This window comes from Mus pahari, chromosome 2 (genome assembly GCF_900095145.1).
Source record: "Mus pahari chromosome 2, PAHARI_EIJ_v1.1, whole genome shotgun sequence".
Lineage (NCBI taxonomy): Eukaryota > Metazoa > Chordata > Mammalia > Rodentia > Muridae > Mus > Mus pahari.
The window spans coordinates 117,198,742-117,205,720 of record NC_034591.1 but is presented as its reverse complement, the minus strand read 5'-3'; positions in this window follow the sequence as shown (position 1 = coordinate 117,205,720).

The following is a 6,979-nucleotide window of genomic DNA, read 5'->3' as shown; positions in this document are numbered from 1 at the left end:
AATGGGAAAGCAGGCTGCAGGTGAAGAGGGACACTCCATGGGAAAGTATGTAGGAGGGAAAGGCAGAAGGTTGGTGGCTGGGAGCTCGGGAGCTGTTAAACATTAATAGAGAACAGAAGGCCTGTAGTGGGGGAGGGCGGGCGGGAGAGGGCGGGGCCAGAGTTTAAGAGCCTGCAGGAGGACAGCTAGTCTTCTGTCTGAGCTCCTTGTTCATCCCCAGTGTGGGGAGGCAGAGATGGGACTTCTCCTGGAAAACCTCTCCTCCCTGCAGCTGTTGTCCTCAGCAGCGAATACAGAAGCCACTCCACTCACCAGGAGCTGGAGTGAGGACAAAGGCACAATGGCCTCAGGGGCTGAGGGGGGAGAGGAGAGCTCCTAGGCCCTTCAGTTCTCTCTAAATCTGAGATATCCTAGTCCACACCCCTGCAGAATCCAAAACCTGCCTTCCTGGTGTTGGCGATGAGCCACTGATAACCTGCCTGGCAAAGCTGGAGCGTGTGGGTCAGGGTTTCTCTCATGCTAACGGCTCCCCATGACCTTGCCTGGGAAGGAAAGAGTCAGAGGGGCCGGCCCAGCATGGCTGTTTCCCCTTCTGGCCTGGCTGCCATCCCTCTACAGCTTCTGTCATGGCTCATATATTGTAAGTTTAATACCCACATATATTCATAGTGTTTGAAGGTGGGGGTCTTTCGGATGCCACTAAGATTAGAGGAGGTTATGGGGGGTGCCCATTTTGACATTAGTGGCTTTCTAAGAAGAGATCCAGGAGTCTGAGCTGGCAGGCATGTTCTGTTTCCATGTGACATTCCTTACCATGTCGTGACATAGCATAAGGCTTTCACCAGACACTGTCTCTATGCCCTTGGACTTCCCGGCCTCCCGAACCACGAACTCCAAACCCTCTGTTGTTTATAAGCTGCTCAGTTTCAGGCGCTTTCTTATAGCAACAACAGAAATGGATTAAGACGGCCTCCAGGTTCTCTTTTGTGGCTTGGGAAGAGCGAAGCCAACCTTAACTGCTGACTTGAGAAAGTTAAGTGAAATTGTATGAGCTGAGTACCAGCGAGGAAAGTGATGCGCAGGGCACACTGAGCTGATACAGCCAGGGGTTGCTACTGTACTTGCAGGACTGAGGGGCGTGGCCCAGTGGTGGAGCGCTTGCCTGGCACACACAGAGCCCTGAGTTCAATCCCCAGCACTACAAACATTTGAACATACCATGCTTGCTTCAGCGTTCTTGCCTTACTCCGAGTCTGCCCTTCACAGAATGAACGAGCTCTGGATGGCAAGCGTCTAAGGATCAGGTCGCCCTGCCCAGTGTGCGGCCTCGGCCTCAGCCAGCGTTTCTGGAGATCTCACCAGGCTGCAAATGAGTTTTCTCTCCTAACCCCCATAAAGCCCCTGGGTGCTGGAACACTTCACCCTGGAGGGAATGGAGACTCAGGGCGGGTAATGTGATCAAGCTAAGAGGCCAGGAAGGGCCCAGTCTGGAAACAGAATGTTCTAGAATGTATTCCGTAACTACTGCCTGGCATGCACTGCCTCCTGAGGGGTGGGTCCTAGCAAGGACGAGGATGAAAACATACAACGTCCACGTCCACGCTATAGCACCTCAGATGAACCTCCCGTCTCTCCCCTCAGGCAAGGCCCCTTCCATAGCAGGCTGTCATCTTTTTATTCTACTAAATCCTAGTATAAAAAGAAACAAAGAAAGGATCCTCTCATTCATAAAATCCCTGTATAGCCCAGCGCCTTGTGCCACGGCTTTAGAGGGCTCTGGAACTCACACTACGTATGGAACGAGATCACTGAAGACAGCCTGCTTCCTCCCCGCTCTTCTGTACTTACCACAGCACCAGAGCATAGCATATGCTCAATAAATATTTATCAACTGGCTGGGTACAGGCCTCACTTCCTAGTCACTAGGGCCCGGAGTCTGTCAGGGGCCGTGATAATGCTGTGTCTCTGATTTCTTTTAAAAACAGGAAAACAGCCGAAGGAAAATGGGAAGTACATAGCTGTGAATCCAGGCTATCGTACCGATACAGTCATAAGATGCAAATGTATTCAGCAGAGAAGTGGCTCACGGGAGTTCTGACAGTCCTGAAGGAGAGAGGATTACATGGAGAGAGGCCCAGAGTCTGGGGAAGGGTGGATAAGTCCAAGGTCATTTCCTTCCAGCTGTGCTTTAGGAATGCAAGCGCAGGGGCTCATGGGATGGCTCGGTGGATTTGCTCCTTGGAAAAGCGAGAGCACAGGGGTAGAATTCGCACTCACAGCCTCCACCTAAACTCCAGCTGTGCATGGCGGTCCAGCTATGACCTCTGTGCCTGAGAGCCAGGGGCAGGGGATCCCCAAAGCAAACTGGCTAGCTAGTTAGCCTGACCCGTGAGTTGTGGAGACAGGGAGACCATGACTCAGGAAATGAAGGAGAGAGATTAAAGATATCCAACGTCAACCTCTGGCCTCCACATGCATGTCCTCACACGTATGTACACGTTCACACACCGTGATGGTTACTGAGGTTGAGGGTCACAGCTAAACCCCAAGCCAGAACCAGCCACCAGTCTTTAATAAGTTAAAGAAGCCAACATCAAAGTGGACGGCAGAAAAAGGAGATTTATTCAATGTGTCCATGCTGGGGAGAGGGATAAAGAGGTCCACAGAGTAGGACGTGGTGGCACACACCTTTAATCCCAGCACTTGGGAGGCAGAGGCAGGTGGATTTCTGAGTTCGAGGCCAGCCTGGTCTACAGAGTGAGTTCCAGGACAGCCAGGGCTACATAGAGAAACCCTGTCTCGAGGAAAAAAAAACAAAACAGAACCCCCAAGCCCCTCTTCCAGGTCTGAGGCGAAATTAAAGTTTAAATAGAGAGCCAGGGCTTTGCCGTCTAAGCAGGTCCAGCAAGGTGTGGTCCCACCCACAGCGAACCTATTCTTGTCCAGGCTTCAGTTTTATTCTGTTAGGTGATCTGACAAGCTGTTAGAAAGCTATTTCAGGGAGACACCACTCCCCACTCCCACCCCCTACCCCCTCTCCCAGACTGGGGCCTTCTCCTTTTCCCATCATGCAAGGGAAATTTCCATTTCTTTGGGGCCCATTGTTTCATTAGGTTGACAGTCACACTGAGAGACACAAGTGTCTCTTTAGAATAACTTCTTTTCTGACTGAACTGTTACAAGAGTGATGCGGCTAGAGTAGTGGCTCAGGGGTTAAGATCATTGACTGCTTTTCTGTAGAGCTGGAGTTTGATCCACAGCACCCGCATGGTGGCTCACAACCATTTCTAACTTCAGGTCTGGGGAATCAGTCGCCCTCTTCTGGCCTCTACAGGAACTGCATGCACATGATGCACATACATGCAGACAAAAACAAAAACATAGAACCATACACATAAGATAAAAATAAATATTTAAGGGCTAGAGAGATGGCTCAGCAGTTAAGAACACTGACTGCTCTTCCAAAGGTCCTAAATTCAAATCCCAGCAACCACATGGTGGCTCACAACCATCCATAATGAGATCTGACGCCCTCTTCTGGAGTATCTGAAGCCAGCTACTGTGTACGTAATAAAAAATAAATCTTAAAAAAAAAAAATCTTTAAAAAATGGACACACAGAGGAAACCCTGTCTAAAAAGAAAACAAACAACAAAACAAAACAATACAAAAGCTAACAAGCAAAGCAAATGAACAAAACCAAAACAAAACATAAGTGATCGTTCCTGGAGTTTGTGTCACCACATGGGTGCAGGCAGCGACCTCATCTTTCACTACTCCATTCTTCCAAGCACCAAGAACCTTCCTGGGCTGCCTAAACCAGGGGGTATTGATCAGGGACAATCAATGGGAAGGAGCTCCCTGGGGCACATGGACGTTGGGCAGGAATGGTGGTATCCAAGGTGTGCTACTTAGCAAAGTAGCCAACTGGATTGCAGCCTTTCATCAGAAGAATGAACAGGTACACAGAGCAAGGAGGAGCCTGAGAAAGTGGCAGGTTACTGATTGTGGGAAACGTGAAATGGAGATACGGTGGGGACTCTCTGGATCCTGCGAAAACTAAACCCTCCCCCCCCACACACACACACACCTGTGCTGCTCAGTAAACAGTACCTGAAGCAGGAAGCCCTGGGGAAGCGGTTTGCATGCAGTTCCTTCTTTGCCCTCTCAGCTGCTCCCAGGAAGCTGTGTTATCTTCATCCTTTTCCCAAATGAGGATAAGAAATGCCACTCTCAGGGTCCCACAACTTGCAAGTGGGAGAGCCAGCTCTCGCACGCAACCTGAATTCCAAAGTTTGCATTTTATAAAAAAAAAAAAAAAAAAAAAAAAGGCCTTCCCTCCTTTCTTTCCCCCCCCCCCCCCCCCCCACTGGCCCTGGCAGGCTCTGCAGTTAACTTCCTGGGCTTCCCCCAAGATCCTCATCTGGGTGTTCCATCTTTGTCTGCAAGGCCACCGATAGTCAAAACCAAAGACAATGTAAGGTAACCCGGCGGGCAGGGGAGGAGTGCAGAGAGGCCCAGAAAAGCTGTGCATCACCACGTCAAACAGTCTCCTTGCCAGCTCATGAGAAAACTACAAGCAGGGAGAGTCTGTGACCAAGGGGGTCCTTCCTCCCCCCCCCCCAGACCAAGAGCCTCTGCAGGAAGAAGCAGCAGAACTGAAGATGCTTTCTCTGAGGGTGTCCCAGCATGGGCCTGCCTCAGAGAGGGAAGAGGCTGTTTCTACGGCCACAGGGGAAAAGTTGGAACAGACATGGTAGATGGGAATGGAGATTAGGTCCCCTCCAAGGGGCTCTGAGGGAAGACCCCGTCATGCTACTACTCAGATGAGCATCCCAAATGCTGGAAGACCAAATAACAGAGCACAGTGACTTCGCTGGTCTTTCTGTCCCTCATTCTTTTTGTTTGTTTGTTTGTTTGTTTTTCGAGACAGGGTTTCTCTGTATAGCCCTGGCTGTCCTGGAACTCACTTTGTAGACCAGGCTGGCCTCGAACTCATAGATCCGCCTGCCTCTGCCTCCCAAGTGCTGGGATTAAAGGCATGCGCCACTATGCCTGGCTCTGTCCCTCATTCTTAAATAGAAATGCTCACCGCTCTCTGCCCTGGCTAACACGGCATCATCACACTCCCCTCCCTTGCAGTGGAGTGAGCTGCTGGGCCCATCTCCTACGTTGGGGACCCTGCTGGGCTCAATCATTGGCTGAGGACAGCCACAGTCACAGGATGCGGGTGGATGTGGACCATTACCCACTTAGCTCCCAGAGGCAGGCTATTTGGAGTGGCTGGTTTTCAGAGCTGCCATGTGGTTGCTCTCCACGTTCCTCCTCATTTTTGTGCCTTCTGCATCCAGTGCCCTGTTCACACAACCTGTCCGTTGACCCAGCTCCAGTGTCTTCCCCACTGTGGAAATGCTGGGAGAACGGTTTCCATTTTTCTCATCATGTCCTTTGATGTATCCCACTGGTTCTTGTTTTTTTGAGTCAGGGTTTCACTATGTAGATATAACTGCTCCACAATGTACTACGCTGGCTTCACATGGAGAACTGCCTGCCTCTGTCTCCTGAGTGCTGGAATTAAAGATACATACACTAGATCTCTCTGACTCCCTTTGAACTGGCCCCTGGAACTAAGCAAACAAAAAATACTGTTGATTAACCATGATCTCCACTCCTAGGCAGGCAGATGGTATGGTCAGACTACAGGGTCAGAGTAGAGGTGGGGAGATGACAGAAATGTACATCAGTGCTGGGGTTCAATGATCTCACCCATTTCCTCCCGGGGCCCTGTTGTCAGAAAGCATTATGTGAAACACTTATTGAAACAGGCACGTGGAACCTTAGAAATATAAGAAGTGTGTCATGACTATGGAGGTGGTGCAGTCAGTAAAATGCCTTTCTTGCAAGCATGAGGAACCAAGTTCGATCCCCGTACCTAAGTGAACAAGTAGGTGTGAAATGCAGGTTGTAATCCCAGGACTGGGGACGCAGAGCCAGAAGGATCCCTGAGGCTTGCAGGATGGACAGTCCAGCCAGGGGATGAGCTCCAGATTCAGTGAGAGGCTGTCTCAAAAAATAAGACAGAGAGCATTAGAGGAAGACACCCAGGGCACACCTCTGACCTCCACATGCATGTGTAAGTGCACACACACACATGCACGCACACATGCACACACACGCACACGCATGCACACACCCGTACACACATGCGCACACACATGCATGCGCACATGCGCGCACACACACACACACACACACGCACGCGCACACACGCACACACGCGCATGCACACACATGCACACACATGCGCGCACGTGAACACATATCAGTGTAATTATCCCTTGGAAATAGGTCACTACTCAGGGCACTAGCAAAAAGAAAAGTCACCTGCAGACTCAGCGGGAGCTGTGTTCACTGAAGCAGCTGGTCGCTCCTCTAGGTATGCGTGTTCTCTTACAGATGTTTCTCCAAGACAGATGGGGAACTGGCCAGACTTGATGTATGTTTAAGAGGAAAGATAATGAGGCCCTGTGCATCTCCCCACAAGTGTCCTAGTGGCCTTTCCAGTACATTCAAGTGCTCCGGGGCAGCCTCTGTGGTAAGAATCAATGGTGGGGGTCTTCATTCTCCTCTTATAATGGCGAGAGAGAGAGAGAGAGAGAGAGAGAGAGAGAGAGAGAGAGAGAGAGAGGTGGGTGGCATTCCCCTCTCCCCCTACCGGCTCCTGGGATTACGATCCCCAACATAGAAGCTATTTGACTCTTGCAATTGTGAGCAAAGGCTACAGAACCCCCTTTCATCAATACTAGTGTCCCAGGCCTGTGTACAATTGTGTCCTTGTCAATTCTAAAGAATGAAGGGGGCAGCGGATGAGGGTTTGTGGAGAACACACGTGTAAACTGGAAGACACATAAGCACAAGGACCTGAGTTAATTCCCCAAACCGCATTGTAAAAAATAGGTGAGGGGGGCCGTGAGGAGATG